General features: G+C 45.1%; 1 protein-coding gene across 2 annotated transcripts in view; it reads right to left on the bottom strand.

Annotated features, from left to right (window-relative positions):
* Positions 1-22,473, bottom strand: part of ADGRD1 (adhesion G protein-coupled receptor D1) — a 172,153-nt gene that overhangs the window by 147,888 nt on the left and 1,792 nt on the right. The gene's annotated exons all lie outside the window — the stretch shown is intronic.

Here is a 22,473-nt window from a genome sequence, read left to right as displayed (position 1 = left end):
CCTTCCGTTCATCACTGTCAGTGCTCTCAGCCCGACTTCTCATTGCAGCTGCGTTAGGATGATCGTCTCCACAGGCTTCTGCCAGCTTCTCTCCTGACAGCAATTCTCCTGCAGGTCAGAGTGCGCCTCTGTCTGGGGCCTCTCGCACTCAGCAGATGGGATAAGAGCCCGCTCTGCCTCCGGCACATGCGCTCAGAAGTGAGGGGGCTTAATGAGTCAGAGCAGCCTGCCCAGCGAGGTACAGGCCCAGCAGATACACACTGTCCCTCTTTCTCTCCCGCTCCAGGGAAGCAGCTGAGTAACACCTCCCGGACTGACTCCCCCGCTGGCCTGTGTCACTCTCCCTGGAAACACCATTGCCTCTGGAATCACACCCCCAAGAAGACCCTTCACACGGAGTCTGGGCCTCGGGCTCTGCCTCCCAGGAACAGAGGATAAGACTGACCACCCAGCAGGTCGGTCCCATGGGTCTCGAACTTTCAAGGAGTCAGTGAAGGCCCTGAAATCGCAGGCACAACTTTGCTTGAAGGCATGAGAACTTTTGGGGCACAGGGTCCGTGGCTTTCCTCTAATTTCTGAAGAGGTGAGGATGGGCACAAGCTTAACTGTCCGGTGCGTGAGGAGGGTTTAAGCAAGAACCTGCACGGCACACGTGGCTGATTTCCTCCCAAACTCTGCTCTTGCCTTCCTTCTTCCTGCGCAGAATCCCAGGGACATTCGGGCGCCCCTGAGCTCAGTAAAAACGATGGCTTCCCTTTCTGCTGGGGTGGCCCTGTGACCACACACGAGAGAGGTGGGAGTCTCCGCACAGGCTCCTGAGAAAGCGCTTCTTGTCTTTGCTCTTCCCGAAGGCTTCCGACCCTGACCTTTATTCCACTGGAACGTGGAGGTGACAGTGGAGGGGGAGCAGCTCTCCTGCCGTCACGGGAATAGAAACCAGAAGCTTTTCCTCCAGGACATCGAAGCTGGAAAGAGCATCACCTCTCCTAACAGAAGCAGCCAGCTAATCTACAAAACTGTGACTTCTCTCGAAGCACAGAGGTTCAGGGAAACCACCTGGACCGAAATCTAAGAAGACAGACACCTCTCAGGAGAGAGGGGACATGAGGCTGGCTCATACGTGGCAGCACATGGAAGGAAAATGGCTCAAACAAGTAAGAAGAATCCAGTGAAAGAATTGCAATGACTTTGGGAGGGCTGCTGTGGGGGTGTCGGAGCACAGGACCTCCTCCCAGGCCCTCCCCCAACACCCCAGGGGTGCTCAGAGGAACATGGAGGCAGGCGGGGACTTGACAGATGCCCTCCACACGCCACACGTGGCGAGGTGAGTGGCCACCACTGCCCGAAGGCATGACGCCCACCTAGACCTCTCTCCCCAGGAACAGAGGCCTCCCGTCTCTGCAAGAAGGATGGGCAATGCTGCCCCCCAGGGCCCAGGGGAGAACCTCTGCAGTGGGAGAGGGAGAAGACACGAGCCTCTGTCCCCAGCGGAGGGGCAGAAAGATCTCCTTCCAGTGGGAGAGGAGCAGAGCCACCAAGAAACCTGCCCAAGGCACAGGGATGCGGGGCTCCTGAGCCAGGGGCTACAGCAGGACAGAACTCCACTGTCTCCCATCCCCGGCTGGCGGGAGTCAGCATTCTGGTAACGGGAGAGGCGAGAGCACCAGGAGAGACGCTAGCTGAAGTCCCGGCACACGGGAAAGGCCCCAAACTGAAAGTGGAGCAGGAACCCTGAGAAACTCCCTCCGCCAAACCGAGCCCCACCCTTTGCATAAGATCGTGCCAGAGGAATGTAAGGCCAGCAGTGCACCAAGGTCCCACGGCAACAGAACCCAAAGCCAGCTCCCCGCCTGACCAGACTGACCTGCCATGCATGCACAGACCCACACGCATACATATGCACACATGCACGTGCACACACACAACACACATGCATGCATGCATGTCATGTACATACACACATGCACACACATACACACTCATGGCCTAGCAGGAAAGAGCTGGGCCTGTTTCCTGGCATGAATACTGTTTACCTCGGTCTCCACTCTTACATATGACACCCAGCATTCATTCTAAAATTATGACATACACAAGAAAAGGCAAGGAAAACCAACCTACTGTCAAGAGACAAAGCAATCAAAACTATGAGAGAGAATATTCTGCATAACTATGACTCATTCAATGCTTCAGTGGAAAAGGATGACATGGACGATTCATGGACAAATGGGAAAGCTCTGCCGAGAGATGGAGACTATGAAGCAATGCATCCTTCAAACGGAAGTGTTATCACTAAAAATAAAATAGGTAACAGATAAAACCGTCCTTCTCTGAGCCCCTCAGTAGACGCCACACAGGCGAGGAAAGCATCAGGGAGGCTTAAGACAGGTCAATTAAAATGATCTGAACCGAAACACAACGTGAAAAAGAAAAGAATAATTTTTTTAAAAACAGAGCACGAAGGAGCAGTGTCACAATATCAAATAATCTAACACATGTGTAATTGAAATTCCAGAAGTAGAATGAGAAAATGGGGCAGAAAAAAATGTTTGAAGATATAACGACCAAGAATGTTCAAAAATAACGAAATACATTCAACCGCAGATGCAAGAAGCTCAGACAATCGTAAGCAAGATAAACACCAAACACACGCACCCCACACACACCACCCACACCACACACACACCACACACACCACACACACACACACACACCCCCTAGACACACGATCATCAAACTGCTGAGAACCAGCTATAGAAGAGACATCGTGAAGGCAACAAGAGGAAAAATAACACGTTCCATGCAGAGGAGCAGAGACAAGGCTTCTTGTCAGAAACTAGCGAGCCAACAGGCAACACGGGGAAATATGGAAAGTGCGGGAGGGCCTGGGAGAGGCACCTGGAAACCAGCGCTCTCGGTCTAGTAACGACCTCTCTGAAAATGAAGCAGAGGGCTGGGGAGGGGGAGTGAGGAGTCGCTGCCCGGGGGTACAGAGTTTCTCTTGCAGGGTGATGAAAATGTTCTAAAATTAGCAGCGATGGTTGCACAACCTTGGGACTACACTAAAATTCACTGATTCTTACACTTTAAAAAAGTGAATTGTATGGTACGTGAATTATATCTCAATAGAAAATAAGAGAAATCAACAGTTTTTCAGACACACACAAACTGGAAGAATCCAGCCTCAGCCGACCGGCACCGCGAGAGGCGTAGCAGTTCTGCAGGCAGAACAACAGGACCCCAGAGAGAAGCCTGGATCTACACAACGCGATGAAGACATCCAGAAACGGCTACAATTGGGGTCAACAGGGAAGACATTTGCCTGTTACGTTTAATTACTATAGAAAGAAAATTGTCTAAAGAAAGAAGAGCAGAACGTTCTGTGGGTTGATAGTATATGGAAAAGTAAAACGTAAGAAAAATATCACAAAAGATGGAGGCAGAGAGTGGACGTGCACAGCGGTGAGGTGTTTGCACGATTCAGGAAGTGGTGTAATATGATTGGAAGGCAGTGTGGTCGGTAAAGAGATCCATCCTATGACAACTACCGGAAAGACACGCAGTAAATCTTAGGACAACTACAGGAAAAATGTCAGAGAAGTGTAAATAATAAGCTCATAATAAGACATAAAACGGAATCATAACAAATTCCAAATTAATCCAAAAGCAGTAGCAAAAGAGGGATAAATGGGGGACAAAGGACAGATGGGACAAACGGAGAGTAACTGACAGGAAAGGTAGGTTTTGTCCCAATCACACCAATCTTCACGTTGACTGTAGCGCTCTGAGCACACCGAACGAAACACAGCGATTCCCAGACGAGACGGAACGGAAAGGCCCCACCAAATACTATCTACAGAAACACATTCTCAATATAAACACATGGCCAGGAGGTTGAAAGAAAAGTAGAAAAAATGTATCTTGTACACACTAAACAAAAGAAACCAGAGTGGCTATCATCAGACAAAGACAACTTGAGAACTATCATCAGGGATAAAGAGGATCATTACATCAGGATAATGGGATGAATTCAGCAACCACACATAACAACCCTAAATATGTATGCGTCTGACAGAAGGACCACAAAACACACGATGCAAAACCTGCAGTAACTGAAAGGAGGAAGAGACAAACCCGCAGCTCTATCTGGAGGCTCCTGTCTCCGTAATCAATAAAATAAGCAGGCAAGTACCACTCAGGATATAGATGACCCGACCGACACTCTCAACCAACTTGGCTTAGTGACGTTCACAGAACACTCCACTCGGCCACAGAGAAATGATATCCTCTTTAAGTGAACACAAAACACTCACCCAAATAGACCACACTCTGACCCATAAAGAAACCTCAACAGATAGGAAATATCACAATCGCAGAAAGTATGTTCTCTAATCATAATGGCATTCAATTAGAAATCTAAATGAAAGAAAGATACCTGGATTTGAGGTGATGAACATGTTTAAAATTAGATTGCAGTGATGGTTACATGATGGTCAATACACTAAAGACATCGAATTGCAGCTTTAAATGGATGAACTTCACAGCAGATAAATTGCTAGAATTAACAAGGGAGCTTACCAAGGTCACAAGAAAGAACGTCAACATGAAAAAATGTATTGTATTTTGATATGCTAGCAATGAAATATTGAAAATTAAAATACAAAAAAATCCTTTATAATAGCACGACAAAATGAAATAGGTATAAATCTAACAAAATACGTGCAAAGAGCACCTAAAGAAATGGAGAGACGCACTGAGCGCTCGGATTGCATGATTGAATATTGTTAAGATGTCAGTTCTCCCTCAAATAACCCCACTCAAATGCCCATCACAGAACCTCAGTCAAAATCCCACCAGGAGTTTGGGTAGAAATCAACAAGCTGATTCTAAAATTTATAGGGAAAGGCAAAGAAACTAGAGTAGCCAAAACTACTTTGAAAAATATGGACAAAATTGGAGGACTTCAATACATGATTTCAAGAATTACTATAAAGCTACAGTCATCAACAGAGTGGGGAATTAGCAAAAAGTTATACACATATATGGATGAGACAGAAGAGAGAACGCAGAAATACACCCACGCTCCATTGTTCACTGATTTTCAACAGAAGTGCACAGGGGCCACAATGGAGAAAGGATGGTCTCTCAACATATGAGCTGGAACAATTGGACACCCACAGGCAAAAACAAGACTCTCGACCCATACCTCACCCCATAATGAAAACTAAATCAAATTGAATCTTGGTCCTAAACATAAAATCTAAAACCATAAAACTTCTGGAAGAAAACATGGGGGAAAATCTTTGTGACCTTGAGTAAGGTAAAGACTTATTAGAAAACACACAAAAAGTACAAACCATAAAAGAAAAAAATGAGAAGTTGAACTTCATTAAACTTTAAAACCTAAGTTCTTTGAAAGACAGCAGTAAGAACAAAACACCGAAAGAAAATATTTGCAAAACGTGTATCTTGATAAAAGACTCTCAAACCTCAATAAAACAAACAACCCAATAAAAAACGGGTAAAAGTATATCTTCTTCACCAAAGAAGATACACTGATGGAAAATTAGCACATGAAAAGATGCTCAACAGTTGTAACCATTATAGAAATGCAAATTAAAACCCCAAGGAGATATTATTACACCCCATTAGATTGGGGAAAAGCTCTGAGACCCAGTGCTGGTGAGGGGGTAAAACAACGGGACTCTTGTACACTTCTGTTAAGCACAGTTTAGCCACTTGAAATACAGTTTTGCAGTTTCATACAAACCTAAACACACACCTACCACATGACCCAGCAGTCCCACTCCTAGTACTTACCCAAGAGAAGTGAAACTTACGGTCACTCAAAAGCCTGTGTGCAGATGTTCATAGCAGCTTTACTCATTATCTTCAACTACTGGAAGCACCCCAGATGTCCCTCAAATAGTGAATGAATCAACAAACTATGGTATATGCATAAAATAAAGTACTACCCAGCTTTTCTAAAAAGGAGAAAATATCAACACACAGCAGCATAAATCTCAAATTCATTATCCCAAGCGAAAGAAGCCGAACTCAAAAGGCTGCATGGTGTATGTCACTTATATGGCATCCTTGGGAAGACGAAAGGGCAGACGCAGAAAGCAGATAGCGGTCGTCAGGGTTGGGGGTGAAAGGAGAGGTTCACTACAAAGGGGCCCGCGGAAAATTTGGGGGATTTTGAGCCTATTCTATATCTTGTTATGTGCTGGTTACATGACTCTATGTATTGGTCAAAACTCATAGAATTGTACTCTAAAAAGGATGATTTTCTTCTACATACAAATTATCTATAAAAAACCTGCCCAAAAAGTCCTATAGGCTAAGAATGGCAAACCCAAAGGTTAGGAGGAGCTTGAGTCCTTGGCGACATCATGGAACTGCCATATCTATCTTCTATTTGGCTAAGCCACTGGACTCTTGTTTCAGTTACTTGTTTTGGAAAATAATCTCCAACTTATACAGTATGATATGCTGATTTGGACTCATCCTGATCACTCCTCTTCGATGATTTCTCAGTCCAGAGTGAGTTTTCTATTTTGTCTCTGAACTCAGCCATTTAAACAATCACGGGGGCCTATCTACAAGAGCATTTTCCTTTCACCCACCTGCAACCGAGGAATAAACTACTATAAATATTAACCAATGGGTTCTTAAGAGAGAGTGAGGCTCTAAGTAATCATCATCTGTCATCATTGCCACCATCATCATATGAGCAATTAACATGTCATCCAGCAAACAATATGACTTGCCATTTAGAAGCGAAATCAGCTACAGAGAAAAAGACAATCACTTGCACCTTCTAGAAAATCATGCTGAACCACTGCAGCAAAACTAGCAATTAATTAACACTTTACCTGCTGTCTCAGTGAATAACAATGTCAAGCACCATAAAACTCTTCAAAGATAGAGCTGCATTTCAAGGGATTTATGCCTGGAAGAGCCTATACTAGCAAATATTCTTTTTTTTTTTTTTTTTTTTTTTTAAGATTTTTATTTTTCCTTTTTCTCCCCAAAGCCCCCCAGTACATAGTTGTATATTCTTCGTTGTGGGTCCTAGTTGTGGCATGTGGGACGCTGCCTCAGCGTGGTTTGATGAGCAGTGCCATGTCCGCGCCCAGGATTCGAACCAACGAAACACTGGGCCGCCTGCAGCGGAGCGCGCGAACTTAACCACTCGGCCACGGGGCCAGCCCCTATACTAGCAAATATTCTAATGCTGAATCTCTTAAAGACCCTACAAATGGACTTAAACTAAAAATCAAAAAAAGAAAGATATTTGAACTTGAAATCCAATTGAATTTCACCAAAATTTTGTCATTGATTAGCCTATTACAACTATAACCAAAAAATTATCATAATACCCTTCCCCAAAACCTCCTCCTTTAAGACTGTGTCAATCAGAGTGCTTTCTGTTGCAAATGACAGAAAATCCAACTAAAAACAGGCTTAAATGAAAGGGAAAAAATGTTATGTATTTGCTCAAGTCATGAAAAGTTTGGAGGATAGTATGGCCATATTCAGGATCAGTCAAGGTCATCGGGAATTTAGTTTTTCTCTGTTTCTCAGTCTCTACTTACTTTCTTTTGGCTCCATTCTCTAGGAATAGAAAAAGAGCAACAGAAATAATACATAAATGGGTAGATATAATATACAATTCTTCCACCCCTGAAAGTTCTTTTAAACATGTTTGACAGTTGAAAGCAAAAAAAAAATAACATAGACTGCTGGAGTCCTTAATGTATGCAAATGTAATACGTAAGACAACTATACATAGAGGAGGTGAAGGGACCTATAGAGTGACAAGATTTCTACACTGAATTTGAAGAAGTAAAATATTGCTTGTAAATAGACTGAAAAGTGGAGAATGTATTTTGTAATCCCTGTGGTAACTACTAAAAAATTTTGCAAAGAGATATAGACAAAATCAAAATAATAAATAAAAAGAAATGCTAAAATATACTCCGATAAACCAAAATAAATTAAGAAAGAGGAAACAGAGGAACAGAAAATGAAACAAAACAGGAAAAAAATAATAAAATGGTAGACCTAAATCCAAATTTATCAATAATTAAGTAATATACAACACACCAAATATAAAACAAAAATTGTCAGATTAGATTTTATATGATGACCTAAATATATGCTATCTACAAGAAACTCACTTCAAACATAATGATGCAGGCAAGTTGAAAGTAAGAGAATGGAAAAAGATATACCATGCAAACACTAATCTAAAAAAAAAGTTGGACTGGTGGGGGCTGGCCCCGTGGCCGAGTGGTTAAGTTCACGCGCTCCGCTGCAGGCGGCCCAGTGATTCGTTGGTTCGAATCCTGGGTGCGGACATGGCACTGCTCATCAAACCACGCTGAGGCAGCGTCCCACATGCCACAACTAGAAGGACCCACAACGAAGAATATACAACTATGTACTGGGGGGGCTTTGGGGAGAAAAAGGAAAAAATAAAATCTTTAAAAAAAAAAAAAGTTGGACTGGTTATATTAGTATCAGACAAGATAGACTTCACAACAAAGAAAATTACCAAATATAAAGAGGAATAATGCACACATAAAAGAGTCAATTCACAAAGAAGACATAATAATGCTCCATGTGTATGCACCTAACTACAGAGCTTCAAAACACATGAAGAAAAAAGGACAGAATTCAAAGAAGAAGTAGACAAATCCACAATTAGAACTGGAGACTTCAACACTCCTCTCTCAGTAACAGAGAGAACTAGGAGACAGAAAATAGCAATGGATTTAGAAGAAATGAACAACATGATCAACCATCTGGATCTAATTGGCATTTATGGAACACTCCACCCAACAACAGCAGAACACACAAGTGTACATGAAACATTCATCAAGACACACTGTCTTCTAGGCCATAAAACAAATGTTAACCAATTTAAATACGTGAACTCATACAAAGCATGCTTTCCGGACATAATAAAATTAAACCAGAAATCAATAACAGAAAAATAACAAGTAAATTTCCAATCACTTGGAAATTAAACAACATACTCCCAACCGATCCATAGGCAAAAGAGTAACACTTGAGGGAAATTAGAAAATATCTTAACCAAGTGAAAATGAAAATATGACATATTAAAATTTGGGGGGCACAGCTAAAGCAGTGCTTAGAGGGAAATTTATAGCATTGAACACTTATAGTAAAAGATGAAAAGGTCCCAGATCAATAATCTAAGTTTCCATGTTAAGAAACTGGAAAAGAAACAGCACAATAAACCCAAATCAAGCAAAGGAAAGAAGTAAGTTTTGCTAAGTTATTATATGTCACCAAAGATTTCCGAGCAGGAAAATGGTTGCAGAAGTTAAGGCATCTGCTCAGAAATCTTCAGTGACATATAATTACTCACCAAAGAGAATGGTTACTAGTGTGCCCCTCCCCGTTATGGTCCAACATAACTGTCCACATTATCATTATCTTCTCCTTCCTGTTTTCCCAACCAAACTGAATATTTCAACTACTCCCCACCCTTCACCTTTGCCCCTCCTTGCTCCCTTTGTTCACATGACTCCACTTAGAATTTCCTTGCCCATCTTCATCTTAAATTCAAATTCACCTTAAATTGCCCATCTTCATCTTAAATTCAAGTGCTACCCAACTTTAGGCTAAAATGCCTCCATCCTCAGTCCTACATATTGAACACTTAATATTAAGATGCTGTTTAAGTGTCTTACAAGCTTTATTTTGTCTAATATTTCTGATAATTCTATGAGGTAAGTACTAATGGTTTCCATACTTTATAAGAAAGGAAATTGAGGCACAGGCCATTAAATAACTTGCCAAGGATCACACAGCTAATTAAAAGGGGACAGGAAACTGAACCCAGACAGCCCGGCTCCTGCTCCTAACTGCTGCATGGCCTGCCTCCCCACTAAACTCCCAGATATTGTGTCCATGCCTATCTGGTGGCACTTACTAAATTCTGCCTTGAATTTTGGGGTTTTGTGTCCTTGTCTTAACTCTCTTATTAGATTATTAGTTCCCAGAGCACAAAGGCCGGTCATATCAACTTTCCATTCAATCAAATTCAGGCCTAATACATATTTGTGGGATGGAGGGAGGGAGGGAAGGTATCTGAGTTAGGGTTCTCCAGAGAAACAGAATATCAGAATATACGTATATACAGTATATTATATAGAAGAGAACAGAGAGAGAGAGATTCACTAGGAGGAACTGGCTCACGTGATTATGGAAGCTGAGAAGTCATGAGATAGAGGCCAGTATCAGCCTTTTTTCTTGCAACCACTGCCTCCCTTCCCCCAACAAAACTGTTTTTTCCTGCATCCATACCCTCACAAAAGCTCCAGCTACAGCTAGGCCATGGTGGTCTGTGTCACCCGCCCAAGCGCCCACAAACACACCAAATTAGCAGACCCTGCACAAAATACCCATCCACTGCCGTCTCCCTGCCACTGTCTTTTCAGAGGACTTGTTTATTATTAAATATTTATTGAGCATCCACTGCATACCAGATACTCTTCCAAGCACTGGGGATGGAGCAGTGAGCAAGAAAAACAGGTGTCTGCCCTCAAGGAATTTATATTCCAGTGGAGGAGGAGAAGAAACACACGGCACACAAGTAAACAAAAGGTAAGAAGTTTGAAAATTACCATAAGTGCTGTAAATTAAAAAAAAAGCACTGGTGTCCACTCTGAGAGGAGGGGATGGAGGCGTTAGCGCAGCTGACGGCCTGGGAAGGGCCTCCTTGCTGAACAGGGGATACTGGAGCTGAGCCCTGAGTGACTTAGTGGAACCGGGCATGCAAAACCGTGAGGGAAGAGTACGCCAGAGGCAGAGAACATCAAATTCTCTAAGGCAAAATGAGCCTGGTGTTTACGAGGATTAGAGAAACTGGCGTGGCTAGCACACAGTAACAAAGGGAGTTGGAAGTGTGCAGGGGCTAGACCATGAACAGCTCTATGCGCGGGAAGGGAGTCCAGCTGGATTCAACGTGGGATGGGAAGCCACCGGAAGGTTTCAAAGAGGACAGACACGAGCTACTTTACATTTTTAAAAGATTGCTCTGGCTGCTGGGTAGATAACAGACTATTGGAGGGCAAGGCACCCCTGGAAGCAGAAAATCTAGTTTAGAAGCTTAGGGGGACATATCCAACCAAGAGGTCATGGTGGCTTGGACAGGGTGGTGGGAGTGGGAATGAAGAGATGTACGCCAATCCAAGGTACCCTTTTGGAAATAAAGCTGGTGCGACTTGACGATAAGTTGGATGAGGCCAAGGAGGGAATGTGAGAAGCCAACACTGACTCTTAGGTTTTTGGTTTGAGCAACCAGGTAGAGGATGGTGCCACTGAGTGAGAAGGAAGCAGCTGAAAAGCAGCAGGCTGGTGGCAGCAGGGGACTGGAGCCATGGGAAACGTAGTCCTGAACCCACCAGAAATCCAGAATTCAATAAATAACCAGATTCCAAGGTGATCCCTGCCCCCGCAGGACTCACGTGGGCCCTGGATGGTGACAGCTGTGAGCTGTGAGTCCTTTAGGGAAGATCAGAGCACATCTTAACCCCGCTGCCATGTCGGGGGCCCCTAAGGTGGCCTGGACACTGGGCAGACTCACTGGATACTGTGATAAGATCCGAAATTGTGGAAGCCCTCTGGGAACAGACGTACCACCTGAGACCCGAGAGCAGGTCTGCTATGAGGCAGAGGAAGGGACTCAGGGACCCCCGAGGACTCCTGGAGCCCTCCCATCTCAAGGTTGACCCCAGCTCCCTGGTCTGCTCCCCATCATGGCTGGTGAAGCTCTTGAGAATTCACACATCGCCCACAAGAACCACTTCAGAAACCGCCTGCATAACTAAAAATGTCCTTGTTTACTTTTTGGTTTATAATTTAAAGGGGGAGGAAATACCTACTTCTCGGTTCGCTTTCTAAAGTGTGTTTATCGACTCCAGTGGACTGGCCCCGCCGTGCCCTTCCCTGGGTCCCGGCGGCTGGAGCTGTTAACAAAAGACCCTTTCACAGCCCCGGGGCCATCGCCCTAGTATCCTTCTATGGGGCTCACCCATATTTATTTGTTTTCAATGTGGTGTTTTGCTAAGTGTCCATGGAATGCGCCTCTCTTGCCAATTGCTCTGGAACAGAACCGGGAAGGAGGCAGCTGACACTACAGTCAATTCCTTAAAAGTAACTTTTAAAAAAACAAGGAGGAAGCACCCTCTCTGTTTCTCTTGCTTCCTCAGCCATCACGAATCTTTCCAGAACAAAAGGTACCTTCCTTTTATCTTTTCTTCTGAGTCCCTAAAGCCCAATTAGACCCAATATCAGTCTCAGAGCCCAACCCAACTCTGCTCTTCAGTGGGATCACTCGGAATTTAACAGACTAGACGTTATTTTGGCCAGTAGATATGGCAAACGCAGCAGAGGACTGAGCTTACCAAATCTCCCTTTCCAACCGACAGAAATCTCACCAGGTAGGTTGTTTTGTTTTGTTTTGTTTTGTTTTTCAATCTCTCACTTTATCCCAAAGAAGATTATCCAGAATTACATTTTCAAAAAGGACTATTTTACTTGGAATTTAGTTGATAACATAGCTGAAATCCCTATGCATCGCTGGTCCTAAAATCTTTAGTAAATCCTGAGAGAAGAGAGTTTTAACAAACTCCCAGCGGTGAGATTTCATTTCTAGTCAGCCTCATTTCCCATAAAGACTTACAACCCACTAAAAATTCCAGAGAAGATGGGTTATCTCACGTTGTACTGTTTCTAAAATAAAGCGATGAATGCTATTGACTGTTTAGTGACTCTGACACTTCTCTCATTAAAACAGGAATAAAAAAGATGCTGCCACTGGGATGACTTTGCTGGTGAGCGTTTTGTGTCGGGGGGCATGGTTCAGAGGACCAAAGGCTCCCACAGCGCATATATAGATTCGGGGTATGGAAGAGATGGGGGTACTTTTGAAATAGTGCTTAAGGCTAGCCTTGCCTCAGGGGGAAAAGGACAGTAGATAACATGTGTTGAGTGATGACTAAGGCTGATATTTTCACACTGGCCTCAGAGGGGATGATCCAGGTCACAGAACTGAGATACCTGAATAGTTAATGTGTCTCTGTCTGAATCATTCTATTTCCTTGACGCTAAATTTTGGAGGTCTATAAACCTCACTTAAGAAATTGTCTAACTCAGAATGTGAAGAATTTTTGAAAATACAAAGTCTTTGTGCCCTGAACTCATCTGTCTGTCTCATACTCAACAATTGCAAGTTCTTCCACAACACTGAAGAAAAATAATGCCCCTTACGAAATCATTAAAGATCATACTTCCTGAATCCTGACATAATCTCTTACAGATTACTTTAAACTCTTAATTACTAGAACTGATGTTACTCTGCTGGTTGCACTGGTACCATTTACGTGCCTCATTCCTCTTCTGCCCCTTTATCAAATTATCCCTGTAAAGGCAGGAACTATCCTTTTTTTATTTTCCTTGTACGTGTGCTCAGAGATTATCAGACAGAGTATGCCAGGTAATAATATAAATGTAGAAAGTAATACCATTTCTAATCTATTTAAATTAATGATATTAAACTACTGAATAGCATTTCCTCCCGAGAGCATTTGGTTTAGGTTCTAAATCATATCCTGCAGTGTGGGACGGTGGACTGGGCAAGGTCCTTTGAGTACTGGAGTACGTTCTAGGGCAAAATGTTCCCAATCTATACACTGATGATTTCAGGAAAACCTTTCCAAAATCATTTGTAAAGTCAGAATAAAATGCTTCTAAGGAGTACATAGGATGTACGTACTCAGAAGGATATTGTACGGGAAAAGATAAACAATTGACTGTAAACAGACAAGGCAAACTGACATTTCCTGTACAGACTGTCGCACATCTTACTCAGACCTGTGGCAACAGCCATTAAATAAGTGGGAGAAAAAAAACCTTTGCATGTAGCCCTGCTCCAAAGTTATTACTGTATCTACAGCCAGCCTTGTTTTCCTTTGAGAAGGAAAATAACCTTGAAGCTGTGCAGCTGCTGAACTGAATCTCCAGAGGACGCAGAATCCAAGACCTCCAAATGCCACAGAAGAGGTGGCAGAGTAATGAAGCTTTCGTTCATTGTGGAAAATGGGAAAACATAACAAAACCATGACCCTTTTGGGATTTTTAATAACAAGCATATTTTTTGGCTCTCAGTTTGCTTTTAGACTTTTGTCTCTGCAGTCATAATGAGGAACTCCTCAATCAGGTCAACGACCAGATAATGCAAAGTCTTGGTAGTAGATTAGATTGTTACCCCTTCTTTGTAGTCATCTTCATCATCATCATCATCATCATAGACTACATCATCATCTTTTTCAACATCATCATCATAGACATCATTATCTTCTTCATCATTATAGACAACATCATCATTATCTCCATCATAGACAACATCATCTTCATCACTGTATCTTCATCATCCTCAAAACAGACACTTACAGAGCAGCAACCACGCGCAGACCTTGTTCTAAGCGCCTACCTACGGTAATTCATCGAATCCTTATGACAACCCTGATGAGACACATGCTATTTTCAATCCCTACTTTGCAGATGAGGAAACTGAAGCCCAGAGAGGTGAAGGTCCCTCCCCAAGGTCAAACTGTTTATGCGCAGGGGAATAGAAATTCAAACCCGGAAGTCTTACTCCAGCACGCACGTTGTTAACCGCTACACTGTACAGCCTCTCTATGTCCTAAATATTCCAAAAGAAAAATATCTGATGAAAAAGCAATGCTCACTTTTAAAGGTTACCATTACTTTGATATTATATTCTATTAGTGCACAAATACGTAGTTATCACTACCACACACACAACTCATGGTTGCCTTTATCTCCGTTCCTTCTCATACACACATCTCAGACACACACACAGGCTCAGGTGCACATTCACCACTGTAAGGATTATTTTTAAGTTTTTATAGTGATTTCATGGGCAACAATTCAAAGACGGTGGAAACCTTCCCAGTCTCATGGCATCTTCCTCTCAAGAGAATGCTCCTTTCTTTAACCTATAAAAACCCTTCATTTTCTATCCCTGCTTGAGCCTTTTAACAAAAGTCCCTTCTCACTTGCCACAATAATAAAGCATGGAAATAGCTGGCCAACATGCTCAGCAGTATTCTCGTTAAGAGAGAAATAGTACCACTCACTCCTTGCTTTGACTTAAATAAAGTCTGCGGCACCTTACCAAGAATTTCAGATTTGTGAGTCCATGTGGAACAAGAAAACAAAATCAATGTGCAGTGCAAGTGTTTATAAAAATTTACAGGCCACATGGTTTTCTTCTATTTGTGGGTAAAAATATGATGTAGAGGCCATTAGATGTAAACTTTTGGCAGGAACTCAAGAATGACAAACACAAGAAAACGTAAATGTAATGAGGAGGCAGCAAAGCTTCTCCATATGTTCCTTTCCCAGCACACTGGAGTTAAGATGACTATAAAACGTGTTGCCAAATAGATTATGCTAGAGCTGCAGAGAAAAGAATTTTTGGTAGATTTGGGGGAGTGGTTTTTGCCATCTTACCTAAGCCAAATACGAACTAAGGCACAAGTACACATAGTGACCATCACGCAGTCAAACAAGTAATGATTGCAGCTGTTACAGGCTGTTGACGTTTTCGGTCTTTTGCAAGGTTGAAATCAATAGTGGAGAGAGGCAGGGCGTCAAGGAGGAAGACAGAAGCCCGTGGAGGATGCCGAAACCAGAAAGAAACATACCAAGAGAGCACAAAATCCACCATGGAAGCTGTGTCAGTGAGCGCCAAATCTGTTGCCAGCCCATCTGATAGAAGCAAAAGGAAAATGTATTATTGGTCCACTGGAGGCAAAGGCCAGGGCTGGGTTCTGGCTGCAGGCACAGCTGAATCCAGGAGCTCAAATGATTCCCTGTCATGTAGCTTTGCCCTCCGCATGTCGGCCGTGTTCTCAGCCCCTCTCCCCATGGGAAGATGTGGGAAGAGGCTGGCATCTCCAGCTAACAGCCCAGGTTCCCTCTCTGACTCATTATGGTTATGTCTGTAGACCAGTTTCTGAGAAACATCACAGAGAAACCATGACCATTTAAATCTCAGTTATCAAGGAACTGGAGACAGATTGGTACCCAGTTAATTAGGCAAACGAATATATAGTAGAAAGAGGGAACCTCACTGGGAGAATGCTACCATGTTTCCAAAAAGGAACCCTCATTTGCTGCAGATATTTGAGGAAAAATCCTCAAAGTGATGGGGATTTTAGGAAGCTTAAAGAAATCTGAGGTTACTCATTCCCAGGTAATGGGAGCAGGCTGTCAAATATGAGTTTTAGAGGCTCCCAAATTCCCACAAATGCTTTAGAATTGGCGCAATAAACTGATGCACAGGGCCAGCTCAGTGGTGCAGCGGTTAAGTGTGCACATTCCGCTTCTCGGCAGCCCGGGGTTCACCAGTTCGGATCCCGGGTGCAGACATGGCACCACTTGGCAAAAGCCATGCTGTGGTAGGCGTCCCACATATAAAGTAGAGGAAGATGGGCATGGATGTTAGCTCAGGGCCAGCCTTCCTCAGCAAAAAGAGGAGGATTGGCAGTAGTTAGCTCAGGGCTAATCTTCCAAAAAAAAAAGAAACTGATATACACTCATATTTTGCAGTACTGTGTAGCTGCTAAAAGAATGAATGAGCTCTGTAGGTACTAACATGGGACAATCTCCAAGACATGTTGATGAAAAAACAAATGACAGAACCATTAGTATAAGTGACACCATTCATGTAAAACTCACATGCTGTAGTTTCTCTCTGGGTACACAGAAATCTATGTGAAGGCACAGCAAACGTTCTGGAAGGAAAGCGGAGAGAGGGGCCAGAAAGCAAAAAGGCCCTCTTGCCATATATGTAACATTTCACATTTTACAAGAAGGATGGCTCTAACACGTGACTTAATTAAATCCTGTTCCATAAAAGTTTAGAGAACATATTAGGGCTTCTCACCTTAAGAAACCAGCTTGTTGCGCTGTTCTTCATAATATATTCAATTCTTCACTCTTCCTTTTTTTCCCAAATATACGTAATCCAACCTTACGACATTCAAAAATCTGAGTGAGATCAATGGCAGAGAAACATTCTCTCCTCCAAACCACATAACCCAGCACAGCCCTTACTTTTGCTCAGAAGAAAAAACAGAGAATACTGTATTCTTTACCAATTTGAAGACTTTAAAATAGCAGATGAAAGAATGCCATATGTTCTTAAAGCTTCTGACCTCTACGTACTTCTATATTTAGCATGAGCTTCTTCAGATGAGTAACTGCTTATTTGGGAAACGTCAGCTGCCCGGTTGCAGCGTCTGCCTTCTTTAGTAAGAAACTAGTCTGTGTTTGGAAATCACAAGTCCCTACCTCGTGTTGCCTCGTTGGACTTGTTGGAATTCGCCATCAGTAGGGAACAAGTGTCAAGGATGGTGCATGGTTCCTTGTTCAGTGCTAGAAGGAACACAGATTAATACAACAGATGACTCCTGACTCAGAATTCACAGTCTTGCTGGAAAGATCAAATGGACCCACATGGAAGAAGAGGAAAGACCACAGAAGTGGTATGTGGTTAGCAGCCAGCTTGAGGGCAACCTCACTTCACCATAAAGTACCGTAGGAGGAAGAATGGTGGGACGGCAGTGGGGGTGGGCAAAGAGTTTTCCTACCTGCTTTATAGATTAGAGTTCAGTGGAGGATTTCATTTGATAAATGAGCCCCAACACTAGGTAGGATAACGGTTGAAGTGTTCATTTATACGTTATTCCTGCTACACCCCATCATCTCCCCCATCTAACTGTTCTCCGGTGCCACAAGATCTCCAACTCACTCTCTGCCCCCAGGCCAGACACAAAGGCTTGAGTCCCCTGAAGGAAAATCAAAATAAGGCTCAAACTCTTGATGTTGCCTTTTTCCCTGTGTTCTGTGTAAAAGGAGGCTGAGCTGCAGAGACGGCATCCCCAAGGGATCTCTCACCCTCTGGCTTCCGCTGGGTTCCCAAGGAGCTGGAGCCAGCCCTCTAAGGATTCGGGGCTGCCCAGCCAGGGCTGGTGTCCCTGAGAGGGGTTTTAGGAGGCTGGTTCCGGGAGTGCAGGAACTCAGGGTAGAGAGCCATTTCTGAGACAACAACACTCCAAAAAAGAAGAATTTCAAATGACCAATAAGCACATAAACAATTGCTCAACACCATTAGTCATTAGGAAAATGTAGTTAAAACCACAGTGATTTCCCACTATACACACCCAAAATGGCTAAAATTACAAAGACTGACCACCCCAAGTGTCGACAAGGACGTGGAAGAGTCTGAACTCTCACATCGCTGGGAACATGGGCTAAAGGATGCTGGTGAGAACTGACCATGTCTGCCACGGAGCAGTGGAGGAAGGGAGTGGTTGGCTCTGTTAGCCAAAAGGGATCAATATCTGCTCTGGAGGCTACGCATTTTTTGCGTGGGGATCTTAGGAGTATAGTCCTTTCTGCCAGGAAGAAATGAGGGCTCCATTTTGCAAGATCTTCCGATTTTTGTAAGGTTTTTGGAGAAGCTGAAAATTCTAAGTTTTGTGTAAAACCTTTTGATTTTTCAACATTGACAATGAATTCAAATATTCTGAAAAGATATGTGCAGGCCAAGTCAGGCAAAAGGCTACCAGTTTTCAATCTCCGTAAAGAGAACGGTATTGACCAATTCACAAAAGGGATTTGACAAAGAAAATGGTACCACCTGGGTCAAAGGTCATCACAGATGCGTAAGTGCCTGAAGCAAAGAGAAGCATGGCGACATCAGCCCTTCCCCGTGCCACGCTCTGAGGGAATCATTGCTACCGGCGCTGAGCGTTGCTGAGCATGCCTGTAGGTCACAGAGCTGCCCAGACGCTTATTCTAAGACCTCCCAACCAGCAAATATTCCTGGAGCTTTATCATCGCTGCTCCCAGAATCTCACTAAGTGATACAAAATGGTGACCCGTGAACATTAAGACATTCTTTCTCGACTAGGAAAACAGAACTTTCAACCCAGAAAAAGCCTATTTCTATTTTTAGCTTTCTTGATAATTTTGCATTCCCTCGTGGTGTTAAGTGCTGCTTAGAGTCACAATAGAAAGCAATTAACGGACAAAGTCAGCATCCTCAGCTAATGTGGTTCCCTTCAAAACGCAATGTTTCTGAAGAAACAGATAAGAGCCGGGCGTGAGTGATGGCAGTTATGTGAGGCCATTCCATGGGTATCTTTTAAAAAGTGATTACAGACGAATCTGCTTTGCCAAAAAAGCCAACGCCTAGTACACTTGCACTCGATTTTCTTGGCATCCCTCAACCCCTTAATCTTTTTTGCAATTAGGGAAATATTTGGTGATGGTAACTGCTCACATGTGAACCATGCTATTCCCTCCTTTTCTTCCTCCCTCCCGGCCCCTCCAACCCTTCCAGCTCTTCCCCAAATTGCCTCTCCACGGGGAAATTCCACCTCCAACCCCTGCAGCTTACTTTTACTGCCTATGGGTTATCTTGATCCGACTTGCAGAGTTTCATTCCAAATCCTCCCGGTGAAAAGCAGAGGATATTTCAAGCCAACGCTGGAGGCCAGGGGTCCCTAAACTGGGTAGAAACGGCAAAGGAGCAGAGGCTTTGGAATAGACGAGACCTGGGTGTGAATCCCAGGGGTTACCTGCCAGCTGAATAAACCCCTCTGCAGCTTGTTAACTGAGTTTTCTCATCTGTAAAATGGAAAGAATAGTATTTACTCCACAGGGCCGTGCTAAGGAGTCAGTGAGGTTGTATTTGCAAAGTGCCTAACGCACAATAGTAGCTCAACAAATATCAGCGCCCACCCCTGCTCCTCAAAGCGTGAGAGATGACTTTGTTCCCAAGATCCCCACACGTGTGTCCAGCCCCGAGCCGACACCAACTGCTTCTTTATCTGTCCTGGAGCAAAGCATCCTCTATTCCTGTAAGCATCCTATGGCAGGGCCTGTCAGGTTCACCTGCATCTTTTCGCTCCTGTTTCCCGGCATCCTCTGCAGTTAAGTTAGCCTTGTCTTTAATTATGTCATCCGCCCTCCTCTGCTGCATCCCGGCCAGGCTCTCAGACGCACTGAGGCATCTCCACTCTCTTTTCTGCTTGAAGCAGCGGCTCTGAGACCTGGTGGAGCCCCGAGTTGGAAGGGCCTGCCTCCCTGCATCATGCACGGAAGGGCATCGCCACAAGGAACACTAGCACTAGACTCTTACAGCGAAAAGAAATAAACTTTTATTTTAATTTTTATTCTTTTTTGGGAGGAATTTGCCATTGTACATGGGCACAGTAGGAGGCAACATTTATACCCACTCTGGAAGCTGAAGGGGACAAGATCCTCTGTCTTCCCACCTCGGCACAGTTGGAGGAAGCCCGCGACGCAGCTCTGCGCACACGGCCCTCCCCCGGCCCTCACATCCTTAGTGAGTGATGGACAGTCCGTACCCACATCCTGGCCTCCGCCATGATTCCTGCGGTCCAGCTTCCCGAGCCCCCTTGGTTGGTTCTATTTTCCAGGCCTGACCCTCCAGCCCCCAATGATTCCGTGAACTCTCAACATCCCTTCTAAAATCCCCTTTTTGCACAAGAGAGCCAGAGTCAGTCCACGGCACGCAGCCAAGGACCCTGACTAATATATTTGCTATCAGTGGGGAAAAAATGTTTACACATACTTGGCCTGTTCTCAGCCAAGTTGGCCACCCCTCCTCCCCACGACTAGAAGTGATGCGGCCGCCGAGCGGCACGCCCTTGGCAAGGTCTGCATGAGCACGTCTTGTGGATTTACGACAGCCCAAACAGCCAGGCCCTGTCATCATTTGGCCATAAAACACGCATTGGAAGAGAAGGATCGTGAAGGCGGTGCTGGATCCCGCGAGCAATCTTTGATTTCTGAGCATAAGTGAGAAAACCCAGTGCCACAGGAGGAGGGTCAGCCGAGCTTCCTCCAGATCCGCGAGGTTCTCCCCTCCACGCTGAAGACTCTCGGTGAGCCGTCGAGGGACAGTTCAGTTACCTCGCTTCAGCCCACGGTGGTGTTGCCAACGCTGCAGTCCACCAGCCAGTGTGGACGCCTCAGCCGTGTCAGTGTTGCTCTGTCCCTGAACCAGAGAGAAACCTCCCTCTGTGCTGGGGAGACAGTGCCATCTGCCACACCAAGCAGATCCCAAAACGGGTGACAGTCGCCCGTGACAGATGTTCACTGCTCGTCCACAGACACCCCAAATGGCAGGAGCTCCCCTCCGTGGGGTGACCAGGGCCCCAGTGCCCCCGTCTTGCTAAGCCACATCGAGCCAGTGGGAAGGACAAGGAAACTGCTGGTCATGTGGGGGAAAGTCTACAGGTCAGGACGGGAGGCCTCACGTGACTTCTCCTCACGTTCCATCCGCCACACCCACTGCCCGGCGGCCAGGATGCAAACCGTGTGCCCATGAAGAGAGCAGAGTAGGGCCAACAGCAACTCCCAGCCACATGGAGACCCCGGCCGGAGTGAGCAGGACGCCGCAAGCAGCCATCCCCCATGCGGCACCCGGTCAGGTGGGCACCGAAGAGCACCCTCTCTGAGAGCCATTGCGGTGGCCGCCTGTCCACCCCGGGAGCTGAGCCCAGACGACAGATGCGTGACTCCGACGGGCCGCTCAGTCTCAGCACGGGGACACACGTGAGCACTGGGTTTAGGTGCCAAGATGAGGGGCAGCAGGGACGTCAGTGTGGCGGTCTCCACACTGAACATGTCGCAGCCTCCTGGAAAGTGGCTGACCCTCAGGGCTCTGAGATGGTGGGGAAACCTCAGCCTGCTCATGTGTCCACCCAAGCGAACAAGCAGAAGGAAACATGAGAGAAACAGCCACACTAGCACCCTCGTTCAGACAGGCCCTCCACAGCTAACACCGCTTCCTGGGGGGCAGTCGTCACCCCTGCGGCTGCTTCCTTCTCCTTGGAGGTCTGTTTGCCCTCTGCTCCTGTCTCCGAGTGGAGAAAGGATGGGAGAGTCTCAAGGCAAAGAGCTGGCAGCCCACTGCCTCTCAGATAGGGTGAAACCAGAGCACATGTGGTGCTTGTCTGCCTGTCCGCAAACCACCCCCCACCCCTCAAATGGAAGGCTCCCATGCTCCCCACAGAGCCAGTTCAGGATTTCATCACTTTCACCACCCGGCACATCTTCTCTCTGCTGCCAGGACCCCTGCAACCCATCATGGTGGGAATTCGTGTCCCCAGGGTGCTGGGGGGCGCCCCATGCTCCTGCTGAGACACCGCCTCCCAGCGTATCGTCCTCACCTGGACACTAACTGGCTGAAGGAATGGAAAGAGGACAGCTGGAAGAAGGAGTGTGTGGGGGCTGTGGGGGTTTTCCAGCCTCTGTCAGGGCATCCAGACTATCAGTTTGAGGATTTTGTGGCCACACCTCTGGGGC

The sequence above is a fragment of the Equus caballus genome, chromosome 8, assembly GCF_041296265.1.
Source record: "Equus caballus isolate H_3958 breed thoroughbred chromosome 8, TB-T2T, whole genome shotgun sequence".
Classification (NCBI taxonomy): domain Eukaryota; kingdom Metazoa; phylum Chordata; class Mammalia; order Perissodactyla; family Equidae; genus Equus; species Equus caballus.
The sequence above is the reverse complement of the archived record's forward strand: the minus strand, read 5'-3'. Positions and strand labels throughout refer to the sequence as shown.